The sequence below is a fragment of the Moschus berezovskii genome, chromosome 25, assembly GCF_049115385.1.
Source record: "Moschus berezovskii isolate FMDL1 chromosome 25, NW_MosBer_1.0, whole genome shotgun sequence".
Lineage (NCBI taxonomy): Eukaryota > Metazoa > Chordata > Mammalia > Artiodactyla > Moschidae > Moschus > Moschus berezovskii.
In genome coordinates, this window is record NC_142484.1 from 50,745,801 (window position 1) to 50,765,083 (window position 19,283).

General features: G+C 40.7%; 1 protein-coding gene across 6 annotated transcripts in view; it reads right to left on the bottom strand.

Annotated features, from left to right (window-relative positions):
- The window catches only part of LOC129557796 (ferroxidase HEPHL1-like), a 109,377-nt gene that overhangs the window by 84,297 nt on the left and 5,797 nt on the right, over nucleotides 1-19,283 (bottom strand). For all 6 annotated transcript variants that reach the window (XM_088832068.1, XM_088832066.1, XM_088832067.1 and 3 more), the window contains 2 exons: nucleotides 18,291-18,412; nucleotides 14,113-14,631 (listed from right to left, as the gene is read on the bottom strand). The gene's annotated coding sequence lies outside the window, so the exon portion shown is untranslated. The remainder of the gene's footprint in view (nucleotides 1-14,112; nucleotides 14,632-18,290; nucleotides 18,413-19,283) is intronic.

Here is a 19,283-nt window from a genome sequence, read left to right on the forward strand (position 1 = left end):
ACACAGAGCTAATTTTCCCTTCAAGATATTTAACAATTCTGGAGATGCATAGGGCAGGAGGTTAGCACAAAGCCTCTGAAAAGCAGAGTGGAGATTTTGGCAGTGTTATCAGTATTAGGAAACATAAATTAGAGGCTCAAGTCCAGCTAGGGGAAATGGGCATAACTCACTCGCAGCTGGAAGCCCCTCCCCCGAGTGACCACACATCATCAGTGGGGGCAAATGACAGGGAGGCAGAGGCTGGTCAAAACCGAAACCCAGCGTCAACTCAGCTTAGTCCCAAGACGGTACATGAGAAATATGTTTGAGAAAATAAAAGACGAAGGATTCCAGAAAATTGGAATCCATCATGAGAAGGACCAAATGGAACTTCTGTAAGTGAAATACATAAATGATGACGTAACGAGCTCATTAGATATACCAGAAGAAAGAACTGGCAAAATGGAAAACAAGTCAGTCGAAAATATCCAAACCAGAAGCACACAGACCAAAACCTACTGAAAAATACAGAAAAAACCATAACAGATGTATAAAATACATGAAAATGTTTAGGATATAGATAACTAGAACCTCAAAAGAGGGAAGAAAGAAGGAACAGAGGCAATATATAACAAGATGATGGTCAAGAGTTTGTTAAAACTGATTAAAGAAAACCCATAGATCTGGCAACCCGCTCCAGTACTCTTGCCTGGAAAATCCCATGGACAGAGGAGCCTGGTAGGCTACAGTCCATGGGGTCACAATGAGTCGGACACGACTGAGCGACTTCACTTTCACTTTTCTATAGATTCAAACAGGTATGCAAATCCCTAAAAGAATACATACAAAAAATACACCTAAGCATATCACATTTAGACTGTGGAAAACCAACGAAAAATATCGGAAAAACAACCAGTGGGGGGAAAAAAGACACCTTACCTTCAACAGAACAACTACTGCTGGACTTTGGAATGCTAGAAAACAACAGAATGACTTATTCAGAGAACTAAGAGAAAACAACTGCTCACCATAATACCATGGTCAGCAGAAATACCCTTTAATAAGTGAAGGCAAAGTAAACACATTTTCAGATAGGCAAAAACAGAAAAATTAACTGGCCCAAACCTACACTAAAAGATAAAAGTAAGATGAAAATTCAAAAGGAATTAAAAGCCACAAAAGAGGTCAATGTGTGGGAAAACAGAAATGAATATTCTCTGTAAAAACCAAACATAATGCCTTAAAGACATATAAAATACAAAATAATTACGTGTAATAATAAAATGATAAAGACAGGGCTCAGAGGAACACTAATGGGAGAGTGACCAAAGTTGTTATTTTTACTAGAATATTGCAAGTCAAGAGTACATATCCTAATTTCTGGAGTAAGCAATACAAGAATGCACAACTAACTAGGTAATCAGGGAGAGAAATACAGTAATACAAAAGAAGTCAAGACAGGAGAGAAAAAAAGAAAAAGAGTTTGGAAACACGGAAATCGAATAATAAGATGGCAGATTTAACCCAAGTACCTCACCAATTGCATTATATATAAATGAACTACCGACCACATAAGAGAGGAAGATTGCTGGACTAGGTACAAAAAAAATTTGCTGACGGGAATGCAAAATAAGGCAACCACTACGGAAAACAGTTTGGCGACTATTCAAGCAGTTAAACATAAATCTGTCACATGACCCTGCAATTCCACTCCTAGGAATTACCTCAAATAATTTTAACTAAGCAAAAATAATCCTGCTTATTTAACTTCTATGCAGAGTACATCATGCGAAATGCCAGACTGGACAAAGCACAAGCCGGACTCAAGACTGCCGGGAGAAATATCAATAACCTCGGATGTGCAGATGACACGACCCTCATGGCAGAAAGCAAAGAACCAAAGAGCCTCTGGATGACAGTGAAAGAGGAGCGTGAAAAAGTCCGGGTTATCCCGCCGCCTTCTATCTCTCCCCCGGCCCCTCAGGCTAATTCGCCAAAACGACCATCACAAAGGGGAAGAGGAGGGACGCCCGCTACATGTTCTCTAGGCCTTTTAGAAAACACGGAGTTGTTCCTTTGGCCACACACATGCGAATCTACAAGGGGCATATTGTAGGTATCAAGGGAATGGGTACTGTTCAACAAGGAATGCCCCACAAATGTTACCATGGCAAAACTTGGGAGAGTCAACGATGTCACCCAGCATGCTGTTGGCATCATTGTAAATAAACAAGTTAAGGGCAAGATTCTCGCCAAGAGAATTAATCTGCATATCGAGCATATTAAGCACTCTAAGAGCCGAGATAGCTTTCTGAAACGTGTGAAGGAAAACGATCAGAAAAAGAAGGAAGCCAAAGAGAAAGGGACTTGGGTTTAGCTGAAGCGCCAGCCTGCTCCACCCAGAGAAGCACACTTTGTGAGGACCCATGGAAAGGAACCCGAAGTGTTGGAGCCCATTCCCTATGAATTCATGGCCCGATGGGTGTAAAAATAAAGACCTGGACTGTAAAAAAACAAAACAAAACAAAACTTGGCTTAAAACACAACATTCAGAAAACTAAGACCACGACATCCAGTCCCATCACTTCATGGCAAACAGGGAAACATTGGAAACCGTGAGAGACTATTTTGGGGGGGCTCCCAAATCACTGCAGATGGTGACTGCAGCCATGAAATTAAAACACACTTGCTCCTTGGCAGAAAAGTTATGACCATCCTAGATGGCACATTAAAAAGCAGTGACATCACTTGCCAACAAAGGTCCATCTAGTCAAAGCTATGGGTTTTCTGGTTGTCATGTATGGATGCAAGAGTTGAACTATAAAGAAAGCTGATCGCCGAAGAACTGATGCTTTTGAACTGTGGTGTTGGAGAAGACTCTTGAGAGTCCCTTGGACAGAAAGGAGATCAAACCACTCTATCATAAAGGAAATCCGTCCTGAATACTCACTGGAAGGACTGATGCTGAAGCTGAAACTCCAATACTTTGGCCACCTGATGGGAAGAACTGACTCGTTGGGAAAGACCCTGATGCTGGGAAAGACGGAAGGCGGGAGGAGAAGGGGACGACAGAGGATGAGATGGCATCACCGACTAAATGCACAGGAGTTTGAGCAAGCTCTGGGAGTTGGTGATGGACAGGGAGGCCTGGCAAGCTACAGTCCATGGGGTTGCAAAGAGTCGGACACGACTGAGCGACTGACCTGAACTGAAGCAAAAATGTGCGTAGGAATGTTCATAACAGAGTAGTGTTATTCACAATAACCAAAAAGAGCAAAATAAAGCAAAAGCAAGCAAAGGAAAGGAAATAATAAAGAAGAGAAGTCAACGACACTGAAATCAGAAAATCAATTTTTTAAAAAATATCACTCAACCCGAGAGATGGTTCTTTGAAAACTTCAGTACAATTGATAGGGTTCTCGGACGAATAACTTAAAAAGACAGAGAAACACAACTTAACCAATATCAAGAATGAAAAAGAGGGTATCACTAGAGACTGTACTGACATTAAAAATAGAATAAGGAAGGACTTCCCTAGTGCCCAGGGGTTAAGAATCCGCCTGCCAATGCAGGGGACACAGGTTCGATCCCTGGTCCAGGATGATCCCTCATGCTTCAGAGTGACATGCCCGTGTGCCACAACTACTGAAGCCCACACTCTAAAGCCCAGGCTCTCCAACAAGAGAAGCCAGCACAATGAAAAGCCTAAAACAAAGAGCAGCCCCCATACTCTGCAACTAGGGAAAGACTGCACGCAGCAATGACAACCCAGCACAGCCAAAACTAACTTTCACTTTCCAATAAAAATGCTAAAAATATATAACTAATATCACAAACAACTCTATGCATATAAAACAGACAAGTTAGATGAAGTAGACCAATTCTTCATAAGTCAGACTACCAAAACTCACCCAAGATGAAACTGATAATCTGAAGAGTCCTATAACTATTCGACAGATTGAATGTGCAGTTTAAAATCTCCTGAAAAAAGATATTCAGGCCTGATGCTTTCACTGGTAAAAATCTAACAATTTTAAAAGAACACCAATTCTACACAATCTCTTCCAGAAAACAGCAGAGAACTAATGCGAACAAATTCTGTGAACTTCAGATTACTTAATATTCAGTTCAGTTGCTCAGTTGTGTCCAACTCTTTGAGACCCCATAGACTGCAGCATCCCTGTCCATCACCAATTCAGAGTTTACTTAAACTCATGTCCACTGAGTTGGTGATGCCATCCAACCATCTCATCCTCTGTCGTCCCCTTCTCCTCCCACCTTCAACCTTTCCCAGTATTAGGGTCTTTCCCAATGAGTCAGTTCTTCCCATCAGGTGGCCAAACAATCTTGCTATTTCAAAGAACAGCAAGGAGAGATAAGAAAGCCTTCCTCAGTGATCAGTGCAAACAAATAGAGGAACACATTAGAATGGGAAAGACTAGAGATCTCTTCAAGAAAACTGGAGATACCAAGGGAACATTTCATCCAAAGATGGGCTCAATAAAGGACAGAAATGGTACGGACCTAACAGAAGCAGAAGATATTAAGAACAGGTGGCAAGAATACACAGAATTATTTAATATTAAAGCAAAACAAAAGTGTGTCAGTCGCTCAGTCATATCTGACTCTTTGCGATCTCATGGACTGTAGCCCGAAAGTCTCCTCTGTCCATGGAAAGCTCCAGGCAAGAATACTGGAGTGGGATGCCATGCCCTTCTCCAGGGGATCTTCCTGACCCAGGGATTGAACCTGTGTCTCCTGCACTGCAGGCAGTTTTTACTTTCTGAGTCACCAAGGAAGCCCAACAAAGATAATACAAAAGATGAAAACTGCAGACTAATACCACCCCCTTAAAAAATACAAAAATCCTTCATAAAATAATAGGAAATCAAGTCCAAAAATATATGAAAAGCATTATACAACACCACAACTTAGTAGGATTTGTTCCAGAAATCCAAAGCTGGTTCAATATTCCAACACCAACGTAATCCACCAAATCAACAGGCTAACATAACAAAGAGAAAAATCACACGATCATACCAAATGATGCCGAAAAAGCATTCATGATTTTAAAAGTTTTCAGCAGACTAGATATAGAAAGTAACTTCTTCAACTTGACAAAGTATATATACAAAAACCCTACAGTAAACATCATACTTTGTGGTGAAAGACTGGATTTCTATCTTCAACACTGGAAACAAGGGAAGAATGCCGAGTCCCACCACTCAAATTCAACAGAGTCCTAGAAGTCCCATCAGCACAAAACAAGAAAAGGAAACAAAAAGTGTAGAGACTGGAAAAAGAAAACCGTCCCGATTTGTGTGTGACATTACTGTCTACGTAGAACATCCCAAGGAATCACAAAAAAACATGTTTAAATTAGTCACAACAACAAAAAACTAATAAAATTTATTAGTGCTAGAATGAGTAAGTTCAACAAGGTTGCAGAATACAAGAAAAACATACCTAGAAAATGAATATCTGTATACAATTGTGCTTTTATATCTATTGAATATGTAGAAACAAAACAATACATTTATAATCCCATTTATTTTTTAAAAAAGAAACACCTGGGTATATACTTAACAAAACACATACAGCTTGTGTGCTGAAAGGAAGATATAAATAAATGAACAGATATATGTTTTATTAGTCTGCTAGGGCTGGACCCACTCCAGTGTTCTTGCCTGGAGAATCCCAGGGACGGGGGAGCCTGGTGGGCCTCCGTCTATGGGGTCACACAGAGTCGGGCACGACTGAAGTGACTTAGCAGCAGCAGCAGCAGGGCTGTTATCGGAGAAGGCAATGGCAAGCCACTCCAGTACTCTTGCCTGGAAAATCCCATGGATGGAGGAGCCTGGTGGGCTGCAGTCCATGGGGTCGCTAAAGGTCAGGCACGACTGAGCAACTTCACTTTCACTTTTCACTTTCACACACTGGAGGAGGAAATGGCAGCCCACTCCAGTGTTCTTGCCTGGAGAATCCCAGGGATGGGGGACCCTGGTGGGCTTCTGTCTATGGGGTCACACAGAGTCGGACACGACTGAAGTGACGCAGGAGCAGCAGCAGGGCTGTTATCGGAGAAGGCAATGGCAAGCCACTCCAGTACTCTTGCCTGGAAAATCCCATGGATGGAGGAGCCTGGTGGGCTGCAGTCCATGGGGTCGCTAAAGGTCAGACACGACTGAGCAACTTCACTTTCACTTTTCACTTTCACACACTGGAGGAGGAAATGGCAGCCCACTCCAGTGTTCTTGCCTGGAGAATCCCAGGGATGGGGGAGCCTGCGGGGCTGCCGTCTGTGGGGTCGCACAGAGCCCGACACGACTGAAGTGACTTAGCAGCAGCAGCAGGGCTGTTGTAACAAAGTCCCTCAAACTCAGTGGCTTAAACAATAGAAATTGATTGTGTCACATTTCTGGAAGCTAAAAGTCTGAGACCAAGGTGCTGGCAGAGACATACTGCCTCTAAAGGTGATAGGGAAAGATATGTTCCAGCTATCTTTCTCAGCTTCTAGCTGCCCCTTGGCTCGTGGCAGCACACGCCTAAGCTTCACACAGCATTCTCTCCATGCTTCTACACGCATCGACCCTCTATGCGCCCCTGTGTCTAATATGGCCTTTTCTGAGGATACCTGTCATATTGCAACAGGAGTCCCTCACTACTTCAGTACACATCTGTGTTAACTAATAATAACATTGAGAATGACCCTATTTTCAGATAAGGTCACATTCTGAGGTACTGGAGGTTAGAGCTTATTAGGGGCACTCAAGGGACTCCCCTGATGGCTCAGACAGCAACGGATCTGCCTGCAATGCGGGAGACCCAGGTGCAATCCCTGGATCGGGAAGATCCCTTGGACAAGGGAATGGTTACCCACTCCAGTATTCTTCCCTGGAGAGAATTCCATGCAGAGAGGAGCCTGACGGGCTACAGTCCATGGGGTCACAGAGAGTCAGACACGACCAAGCGGCTAACACTTTCACTTTTCAGGGGGACTCAAGTCAATCCACAACAACACTGTTTATGGGTTGGAGATTCAACATCTGACCTCTAGATTTAGTCATATTTCTGTCACAATCCACTAACACTTTTAGTAGTTAAAGACAAGTTTATTCTAGATTTTATATGAAAAAGTAGAATAAATGAAACAATTTTGGGGAAAAAAAGTGGGAAAAATCTTACTATCCAATTTTAAGATTTACTGTATAGCTAACAAAAATCAAGACACTGTGGTATTGCTGGTGAAACACATGCAAAGATCAACAGGACAGAATAGAGAACCCAAATATAAATCTATACAAGGACAGATAACGAATTTTTGAGGAAGAAGCAAAAGCAGTTCGATACTGTAAGGATAGACAGCCTGTCCAACAAATAGCGAGGAAGCTAGGGGCAAAAAAATGAAACTGACTTTATACAAATTAACTCAAAATTGATCATAGATTTAAATGTGAGACGTCAAAGTATAAAACTTCAGAGGATTTGCAGACCAACTTCAGTTCTTATAAACGACACCAAACATGCACTCTCTAAAAGGAAAAAAACTTGGTAAACTGGACTTTGTTAAAATTTAAGACTTCTATTCTCCTAGACTTTGTTAAAAGGATGAAAAAGCAAGCTATAGACAAGAATAAGCTATTTACAAACTACATTTCCAACAAAGGATTTGTATCTAGAATATATAAAGAACTCTCAAAGCTCAAAAGTCAAAAACAATTCAACTGAAAATGAACAATAGACATGAACAGACATTTGATCAAAGAAGATACATGAATGGCACATGAAAAGATGTCCAATATTATTAGCCATAAGGGAAATGCAAATTGAAATCACGTAAGATACCACATCATCTGAGAAAAGCTGAATAAAAAAATGCAAATACCAAATGGTGGAAAGAATGCTGAGAACGTACGTCTCTCATACACTGCTGGTAGAATGTAAAACGGTAGAACCTCTATGGAAAATAATTGAGTCGTTTCTTAAAAACTCAAACACACGCTTATCGTATAACCCGGCAATCACACTCCTGGGCATTCATTTACCCAAAAGGAAAATTTATGTCTGCACAAAAACCTGTATATGATTGTTCACAGCAGCTTTATTTGTAATAGCAGAAAGCTGGAAACAATTCAGTATCCTTCAGTGGATGATTCAACAAACCGCAGAACATCTCTATACCGGAACTGCTGCTGCTGCTGCTAAGTCACTTCAGTCGTGTCCGACTCTGTGTGACCCCATAGACGGAAGCCCACCAGGCTCCCCCGTCCCTGGGATTCTCCAGGCAAGAACACTGGAGTGGGTTGCCATTTCCTTCTCCAATGTGTGAAAGTGAAAAGTGAAAGTGAAGTCGCTCAGTCGTGTCCAACCCTTAGCGACCCCACGGACTGCAGCCTACCAGGCTCCTTCATCCATGGGATTTTCTAGGCAAGAGTACTGGAGTGGCTTGCCATTGCCTTCTCCGCTATACCGGAACAGTACTCAGCAATTAAAAACAGTCACGACTGGTACATGAAACAACCTGGATGGATCTCAAGGGTATTATACTAAATGAAAACAGTCAATCTCAAAAGATTATATACTGTATGATTCTATTTATATAATATTCTTGAAATGACAAAAGTATAGGGACAAAGAACAAATTAGTCATTGCCTGGTAATAGGAAAGGGTGGTAGGGAGAAAGGAAGCACAAGCAAGATGTGGTGATAAAAACAGTTCTGTGTCGTTTTGGTGTTTTGTTTTCTTTTTGCCATGCTCCGGGTCTTGTGGGATCTCAGTTCCCCGACGAGGGATCCAAACTACTGCCCCCTGCAGTGGAAGCACAGTACTCTAACCACTGGACTGTCAGAGAATTTCCACAGTATTTTAACCAAAGTGATGGCTACATGAACATATACATGTGATAAAAATGCACAGACAATAAAAATACATGTACATGTGCAGACACAAAAATGAGTACATGTAAAAACTGGTGAAATGTGATAAAGGGCTAAAGAGTACACCAATGATAGCTTTTTTTTTTTTTAGATCACCTGTGCCTTTAAAATTTTTTATTTATTTATTTGGCTGTGCTGGGTCTTCATTGCTGAGTGCAGGCTTTCTCTAGCTGCAGGGAGTGGGGGCTACTCTCTAGTTGCATTGTGCAGGCTTCTCATTGCAGTGGCTTCTCTTGTTGCAGAACACAGGCTCTAGGGCATAGAGGCTTCAGTAGTTGTGGTACATGGGCTTAGCTGTCCCGAGGCATGTGGGATCATCCTGGATCCGGGATCAAACTGGTGTCCCCTGTACTGGCAAGAGGATTCTTAACCACTTGACCACTAGGGAAGTCCAACGTCCCAGTTTTGATACTAACAGCTACATAAGATAGCAAGACACCGCGCCCTCCAAGCCCCTGGTGAAACTAGCTACAGTATATAGAATTTCTACACTACTTTAACTTCCTGAGCTGCTGCTGCTGCTAAGTTGCTTCAGTCGTGTCCGACCGTGTGCGACCCCCATACATGGCAGCCCACTAGACTCCCCCGTCCCTGGGATTCTCCAGGCAAGAACACTGGAGTGGGTTGCCATTTCCTTCTCCAATGCATGAAAGTGAAAAGAGAAAGTGAAGTTACTCAGTCATGTCTGACTCTTAGCCACCCCACGGGCTGTAGCCTACCAGGCTCCTCCGTCCATGGGATTTTCCAGGCAAGAGTACTGGAGTGGGTTGCCATTGCCTTCTCCCTGTGAGTCTATAACTATTTTAAAGTTTAGGGACTCCCTGGTGGTCCAGTGGTTAAGAATCCACCTTGAAATGCAAGGGACACCAGTTCAATCCCTGGTCTGGGAAGATCCCACATGCCACAGGGCTACTGAGCCAGTGGGCCACAACTAATGAGCCCAAGCTCTGGAGACTGCAAGTTGCAACTATTAAGTCCACGCTCCACGACTACTGAAGCCTATGCACTTTAGAGCCCGTGCCCTGAAACAAGAGAAGCCACTGCATCGGAGAAGCTCTTAATCCACAACTAGAGAAAGACTGTGCACAGCAACGAAGACCCAGTGCCACGAAAAAAAAAAAAAAACTTCAAAGTTTAAAACTGCATTATATTCACAGCTGATACGTGTGTAGACATCATGCATGCAAGCATGTACATGCCCTAAATCAGCCTCAGACCCGCTAAGTCCCCAACCATACAACACCAACTAAGCTGATACTGACATGTCACCATGGTAGTAAAACCTCCATTTGTGAGCACCATCATGAATTATAAAATTGCCTTGAATCACTATTTTGTGCTGCCTGCACTGAGTACAAGGCTTTAAGTTTATGCGTCTGTCACTCACTAGCTAGAAGTATCTTGTGCTGTATCTCAGCTAGCATTTATGGACACTTACTACAGGCTGGGCAGTGCTGTAAGTGCTTCACATACCTAACTTAATCTTCTCAACAATCCCACAAGGGAGGTACTATAATCAGTCACACCATTTTATAATCAATGTGAAGAAAAGAAGACACAGAAAGTTAAGTACCTCGCCGAAGATCACATAGCTACAAAGACAGTCCCAAGAGTTAAACCATGGCATTCTTATCCAGAGCCCTTGAGCTTATTAACCAGTTGGGTCTCTGTAAACTCTCTAAATTTCAGCTTTTCCTCTATAAAATGGTGTTAACTTAGTTTGAGTGTACTCCGGGAGTTGGTGATGGACAGGGAGGCCTGGCGTGCTGTGATTCATGGGGTCGCGGAGGGTCGGACACGACTGAGTGACTGAACTGAACTGAACTGAACTGAATATATATAGATGCATTAAGGAGATCAAACCAGTCCAGTCCATCCTAAAGGGAATCAACCCTGAATATTCACCGCAAGGACTGATGCTGAAGCTGAAGCTCCAACACTCTGGCCACCTGATGTGAAGAACCGACTCACTGGAAAAGACCCTGATGCTGGGAAAGACTGAGGGTAGGAGGAGAAGGAGATGACAGAGGATGAGACGATTGGATGGCATCACAGACTCAATGGAGATGAGTTTGAGCAAATTCCAGGAGATGGAGAAGGACAGGGAAGCCTGGCATGCTGCAGTCCGTGGGGTTGCAAAGAGTGTGCTTATGTAGAAACGCACGTTTTGTAAAGTGAGAGAAACAAACATACCAACATACTAACAAGGATCTTTTCTCCAACTTAATAAATGGACATTCACCCCATTTATTTGAACATGTTCCAACTTCAATCGAAGTATTGAGGAGGAATTCTCTATACACAATCAAAGAACACCCAACTTGTTGACTGTGAACAATAATAAGAAAAGTTGAAGTAACCCACATTCTGCAATTTCTCTCCTGGCACCATATACGATTTCATTCGAAGCACTCATTTTGATTTCACCAAATGTCAGTACAGGAATGAACCTGATGGCATTGAAACGTGTATATTCTCATATGTGAAACGAATCACCAGTTCAGGGTCGATGCATGGAACAGGATGCTCGGGGCTGGTATGAGGGGATGACCTAGAGGGAGGATAAGGGGAGGAGGGAGGTGGGAGGGGGGTTCGGGAGGGGGAACTCATGTACACTCGGGGCGGATTCATGTCAATGTATGTCAAAACCAACCAATATAATATTGTAAAATAAAAAAAAAAAAAAGGAATGAACCTGAGGCAGGCTTGAAGCCTGGGTCTGCTGAACGATGCTATTACCTAGGAAATGTCTTTCAACTCATCCAGTCCCACAAAGAACAGTCAGGAATGTGCTGGGGTTACCTGCTCCAATTATTTGCTCCCACTAAAAGCTGGCAAGCTGATCCAAAGGTCCTGGGTCAGAGACAGGAGGGTGTCATCAGCAGACAAGTCCTTGTAAGGATCTAAGAATCCTTACTTCTATTTGAAGGTGTGCTGTGTTGATTGCTGAACTTCCATACCCTTTGCTATTACAGAAACTTGACACTCTCAGACTGTCAGGAGACTCTGTCAGTGGCATCCCTGTCCTGATATGACAAGCAAGTCAACTATCCCCGACATCACTTCACATCACCAAAGCTTTCTCTTTCTCATCTAGGTGCTTTCCCTAGAATGAGTGGAATTCAAAAAGATGCGGTCTCACTGCCAACAAAATGTCTAGCCTATATGGGCATGTTTGAAGAGAGGTCAGAGACAGCTCACCACGCCACCATCAGGAAAGCCCCCGGAGCCCACAATGAGAGATGCAAACTCATGTGAAACAAACACATCGTCTTTCTCGGACTTTCGCTCTAGGGTCACTTACAAATGAAATTTAAATAGAAGTAACACTTGTGGATCATCTATTCGGCGTCATGCATTGTGCTAGCTACTTAAATCTCTCATTTAATCCTAACAGCCGTTCAAAGTATTTTTGTTATCAGTGCCTTTTCACAAATGATTTTCACAAAGATGTTGAAAGTCAAGTGACTCAGTCGTGTCCGACTTTTTGCGACCCCGTGGACTGTAGCCTACCAGGCTCCTCCGTCCATGGGATTTTCCAGGCAAGAGTACTGGAGTGGGTTGCTGTTTCCTTCTCCGGATCACAGAGATGTTAGGTGACTTAATTTCAAAGTCTGAAAGCTACTACGTGAAAGAGGCAAAAGTTAAACCCAAATCAGTCCATAAATCTTTATGACTTATTTCTTACAACCCTATCTGCTGTCCAAAGGAGTCATACTGACTTAAAATGATACCAGAAACAAAGATATTCCTCCTTCATTTTTTTGGTGAGAGAACTGGGTAGTTTTAATACCCAGCAGGGACTACCATGCCTGGAACCAAATTCCTATATGAAACCAATACCCATTTCCATACACCCAATCTCACAGTCTATACCAAATCTCTCCTTACCAGTTAGACTGTGTGTAGTCAGTGGAAGAGCAGAAATATTCTATTCAACCTCTACAATATTTTCAAGTATTTGGACTATACAAGTTGCCCTCTACATTTCAAAATCTGTGAATAATAATCTTTCCCAGATTTATGTTCGTTTACTTGGAAGTACTAAACCATTGAATTTTACTATAAAATGAAGATTCCAAAACATGTTGTATTCAATTTGCTGAAAGCATTGTAAAAAGGATTAAAGACTAAAATTAAAAAAAAAACAACTTTAAATTCTATGTACTATGTAGCTACATTAATATTAGAATACGGGAAAATGGTAAAAGCTATCCCTTTCAGAGAACTTACTCCAAAAGTACTGTGCAAAGTACTTTACAAACACTTCATTTTCTATCTTCCAAAGTGTTAACTCTAGTTTACAAGTAAAGTTACAATGGTAAGAAAACTCAAGTAACCTGCCAAAAGTAATACAGATAGAAAGTGCTAGCTGCTGCTGCAGTTTATACAACTCCAAGCTTTTTCCTCTTACTGTCACAGTTTGCTGCCCCCTAATTCCTATCTGGTCAACATATCTTTGTCCACAATTCTAAAACCATTATTGAAACACATACGAAATTATTTAAACCTGTTATTAACTGTATCCATTGACTGGTCATAGCTTCTAAAGTAAAAGAATTAAAAAGTGCCTAAAGAATTACCATTAGAAGAATTCAAGTAAGGCAACAGATTTTCATGAAGTCCTGAGAGGTCAAGAACAGATAATTCACACAACAAAACCTTTATCACTGCTTGGGAGTTGCTGTTCGTAAATCGATGTGAAGACAGTAAGACCAGGATACCATCTTAAGTATTTAAGACAATGTAAATACTGTAAACCCACCAGCCTAAAGTCTGAGCCAAAGAACCCATTTTCAAAATCATGTTACCTTCAATATTTACTAAGTGAATTATGAGCATTATTATTATTATCGTCTGCTCTTTAAAGTCTTATTATTAAATAGCAAAAAAGATGTAACCATAACTTGGACAATTTAAACTTCTGAAAGGCTATTACTTCTCCAGTTCCAAATTTTCAAATTTCTTCATAAAAGAATAATATCTGAAAACTAAGATGAGTAACATTCCCCAAATCTGAAATCTTCGATCGATCAGAGTCTGAACCTAAATACATAACTTTTTAATGTACAAGATGCAGTTCAAAATAACATATTAGTTTTTCCTGTCGTTTATCAAACACATTCAGTAGACTGATTAAAAGGGCAATACAAGAACAATTTTCTACGACATGCCAAATAATAGATGAAGTCTTACCTCCACTGCTAAAGCTGCCGTCTGTTGGTCATAATGATTCAGAAGACCGGGCATGAAGGTAGTGTTACAAGGCAAATCTTGGCACCTCCTCAAGGTAACAGGCTCAAAGAACACAAACTGTGCCCACCTATATGGCACACAAACATAGTCAAGGGCACAGATAGAAGACGATCCAACTCAGAGCCATGCTTTCTCGATCGAATGAGATTCAGATGATCAGGCCCACTCAATATGTATTTTAGATCTTTGTACACCTGCAGGTCTCAGCTTGGAAGTACTTCTTCTATCTTGCTGTTAAGTTCTTCAAACTCTTTGCACCGTCAGAGGTTTGTTAGCTTGGTCTCATGAAAGGCATTTGTTTTTGTTTTCACAATATGGGAAAATGACATCATCTTGCCTCTTCTTTTCATTTTATTACATCGGGTACCATCTGGCCAACGTGTCAACTGGATCAACCACATTCCCAAACAACAGACTCCATCCTAGGAGAAGAGCTCTTTCTGCCTTTGGCTGAAATATCTGAAAAAATAATTGTTTTTTAAAAATGGGAGAAATTAGCAATTTCCTCTTGAAATATTACAGGCTTGATAGTAAAACTTTGATTAGCTCAGTAAAGTTGTAGGATACACAATCAGTATACAAAAATCAGTTGCGTTTCTACACACTAACAATCAGCTACTAGAAAAAGAAACTTTAAAATACTGCCTTTGGGACTTTCTGGTGGTCCAGTGATTCAAGCTGCACACATCCACGACTGGGGCACCGGTGCACTCCCTGGTGGAGAACTAAACTTCCAAATGCCGAGCGTGTGGCTAACAACAACAACAATCACAGACTTTGAAGAGAGATACAACACTGCCTTACAGATAAAACACATGGGTATTTCATAAACAAATACGATAGTTTTTCTACCGTATCATTCTTGCTCTAGATATACCAGAGAATCCATAAATAGCATTTAAAGGCACTGTTTCCTCCCTCAGTTGTTTACATACCATACAGTTTAATTTCCCATCTATAATGGTAGTTTTTCATTTGTCACAAGACATAATTGATCCATTGGGAAAAACTTGCATGCTGCTGTCCTAAATTTTATTTAAATATCTGCCACACTTAATAACAAGCTATTTAAATTTTATTACAAATGTTTTAATCATCAAATGATTCAGCAGATGGTATCTCTGAAAGGTGTAAAATATAAAGAAAACAAAAGATATGGATTCAAGCCTCTTCCCAACTATGTGAATCACTTAACTTCTCTGAGCTCAGAATTTTCCTTTCTAAAAATTGCGCCTCCCTATCAAAGATGGTACGTAAGTGAATTATAAAATAATGTACTCTATAAAAGGTAAAGCAACATCAAACTTTAGGTAGTTTTATTACTGATTTACAGCAGATACAAAGACTGACTTCTATCAACCAATACTGAACTGGCAAACAGGAGATTCTAAAAGTACTATCAGGACGTTTTCCCAACAATGCTTCATCCTTTTAGATAGTACAAAAATTCAGTACATAGCTAGAGAAAACGTTTGACCAACAAACGCTTCATTACACACAGTCAGGCTGCAGAGAAGAATCAACCCTAGAAAGTTACAGCGTGGGCTATGAATGATTTCCAGTTAAGAGTTTCTACCAAGTTTCAGAGTCTGATTTGACACTGCCTTTGCTGGGGGCTTCCCTGGTGGCTCAGACGGTAAAGAATCCGCCTGTGATGCTGGAGACATGCGTTTGATCCCTGGGTTGGGAAGATTCCCTGGAGGAGGAAATGGCAACCCACACCAGTATTCTTGCCTGGAGAACTCCGTGGACAGAGAAGTCCGGCAGGCTACAGTCCATGGGGTCACAGAGAGTTGGATGCAGCTTTCACTTTTTTTCTAGGGACAAAAATATGCATCTCCTTGGGGGCTGGAAGGGTAGGTAGAGTGGAAGGCAAGATTGGTAGGAAAAAAGCTTATTCTAAAACTATCATACTTCCGTTTGGTTTTGTAATGATGTTAAGTCTGCTTTTACTTTATTCGCGCTTCACAGATGGCAAATATTTCTGTTTGAAGTACACAACCTCGGTTGGGAAAACATGAGAAAGTCAGGTTCAGAAATTCTCAGAGACCCAGGTTAACAGGACAACTCAAATAGATATTAGGGCCCGTGACAGCTTAGACCTTGAAAACTTGACTGGCTTGGCTAAAGCAGGGAAACAAACTGTCCTTTGTGCACTACCAATGACAGTGACCTCTGCATCCCAAGCTTTAATTACTGGGCAGAAAAAACTATTTGGAGAAAGTAAAGCCATGGCTGAATCTTCCCATTTTTCCCTCAAGCATATGGTCTTGAGTAGAAGAAGGGAAAAGGAAAGTCTACAACCTTAGGAATTAGGAACACCAAAGTTACAAGCAACCTCTGCCCCAAATGTCTAATCTCTCTAATACTGAAATCTCTAAATCAGAAATATTTGTTAAAGCTTCTTGGCCTGCCATATTGTTTCCTCCTCCAAGTTGGGCCCAGAAATGTGATGTCTGGCTATGGAAAAGTGATGTCAAACACAGTCATCTATATTTAAGCTTACTTATCAGGCAGCACGGTAACAATTATGCCTGTCACTAATGTGTCAAATAAGCCCTGCAAGCTTTATTTGGCTACAGTATCAAAACATCCATCGAAGTTCCATGTTTGTAGTTTGCTGCTTATGCAGCCTGTTCATCTGCTTGCAACTTAAAAAAATATTAAAGGGAACACTGCTCCCTAATGAATCTGTAGATAACAATGAGAATTTCAAAAATTTCATTTAGACTATTTTTCAAGCAGTATGGGTTCCAAATTTACAGTTCAAAGAAGATTACCACACAAAACACGAGGAAGAAACAAAGTAATATTGAGTTTTTTAAACTAGATGAGAAACCCCCTATACTTCTGTCTACTCTATTTTACCTGTTTTTCTCTTAGTTATTCCTTTCGCCTCATTTACAAACAATGCTTCTCACAGACTTACAAAAGTGCTTTCCTTTAGGGACTTTAACATTCTAATTTCCATACATCAAAACATTTTTGTAAAATTATTGTTAGGCTGGGGTAGGATAAAACCTTAATACATTAAGACTGTAATTTATGATTATTAAGATAAATCAGAAAAAACAGCAGAATGCCATGAGACAAGAGGAAAAATAGGAACAGTAAAAATGTTAAGAAATTTATATTTCGTCCAAATCAGAGGTTCCCTAATTTTCATGTGCTGCAGATTCATAGAAACCCCATAGGTCTAAGAAATCCGAACCTCTGGTAAATGAAGGATATACATGCATTCTTTTTGAGAAATGCTATCATAAAGAAGAATAATTTAACTCAGTACAGGATATTTGCACATAATTATGTGCTTAGCAAAAGTAATATATAAAATGAATTTTTTAAAAAGCAGATAAAGAACAATACTTGAATAGAAAAATGGAAAAAAGGACATACATTTACAAAAGAAATACAAATGGCTAACAAACATATGAAAAGATATTCAACTTTACTAATAAAAACATACAAACATGATATATAACATTTTTGCCAATCAGATGAACAAAGAAAGAATAACAGAACACAGTAAAGGAGAGGGTGCGGAAAAAAGAATATATTCAACATTTCAACACTGGGAAATACATATTTTTTTTTTTTTTTTGGCTGTCCCACACGGCTTGCAGAATCTTAGTTCCCCAAACAGGGGCTGAACCCGGGCCAAGGCAGTGAAGTGTCTAACCACTAGACTGCCAGGAAATTCTCCATTTTCAAATACTACTGGAGGAAAAGCAAACTAGTTGGTATTTCAAAAAAATAGCCAGGGACATCAAAAGCTCTTCAAACGTATATAATTTGATTCAGCAGACCTATTCTACAATTTATTCTAAGAAAGAAAACACAAGTACACATGATGTATAACTGAAATGTTAGTACAACACTGTTTACAAAATAAAAACCCAGACAAACTGAAAGTCTACCAACAGGGAATTGGTTAAATTACGGCACAATCAGCACATAACACACTCACTAAAACTGATGAGCAGGATCTGTATATGCGGATGTGAAAAGACAGTAACAATACAATAAGTGAAAACTAAAATTTTAAATGGTTTACAAAACAGAATATAGTCTCCCACTTTTGTCAGAAATATACATACGTGAAACAGAATAAAACTTACCTGAATTGTTTAAAGATATGATATTATAGGGACTTCCCTGGCAATCCAGTGATTAGGACTCCACACTTCTCCTTCAGGGCGCTTGCGTTGGATCGCTGGTCAGAGAATTAAGGTCCCACAAACTGCACGGCGAGGTCAAAAAACAAAAACAAAACAAAAAAGGAGTAAAGTATTATAAATGCTGAAATGTTATTTTAAAATCTGTCCCACGTTATTTCTGTATGGGAAAATAAGTCTGCTAAATCTATAAATGTGTGCTGACAATACTACTACTTGAATCAATGTTTACTGACTGTTGATTAAGTAACAAGCCAAGACACAAAAATGCCCTACTACAGGCAGCAAGAAAAGCAAAAAAAAACAAAACTGATGATGAACTTAGAAAGGGTCAAAAATTGATTCTGAATACTGAAAAAAAATCAGATCACACCTCAGCTGAACCAAATATTCAGTTCAGTTCAGTTCAGTCGTTCAGTCGTCTCCCACTCTTTGCGACCCCATGAATCACAGCACGCCAGGCCTCCCTGTCCATCACCAACTCCCGGAGTTCACTCAAACTCATGCCACATCAAACTCATGTCGGTGATGCCATCCAGCCATCTCATTCTCTTTCGTCCCCTTCTCTGCCCAGCCCAATCCCTCCCAGCATCAGAGTCTTTTGGAGTGAGTCAACTCTTCGCATGAGGTGGCCAAAGTGTTGGAGCTTCAGCTTTAGCATCAATCCTTCCAATGAACACCCAGGATTGATCTCCTTTAGAATGGACTGGTTCAACCTCCTTGCAGTCCAAGGGACTCTCCAGAGTCTTCTCTAACACCACAGTTTGAAAGCATCAATATTGTGGCGATCAGCTTTCTTCACAGTCCAACTCTCACATCCATACATGACCACTGGAAAAACCATAGCCTTGACTAGACGGACCTTGGTTGGCAAAGTAATGTCTCTGCTTTTTAATATACTACCTAGGCTAGTCATAATTTTCCTTCCAAGGAGTA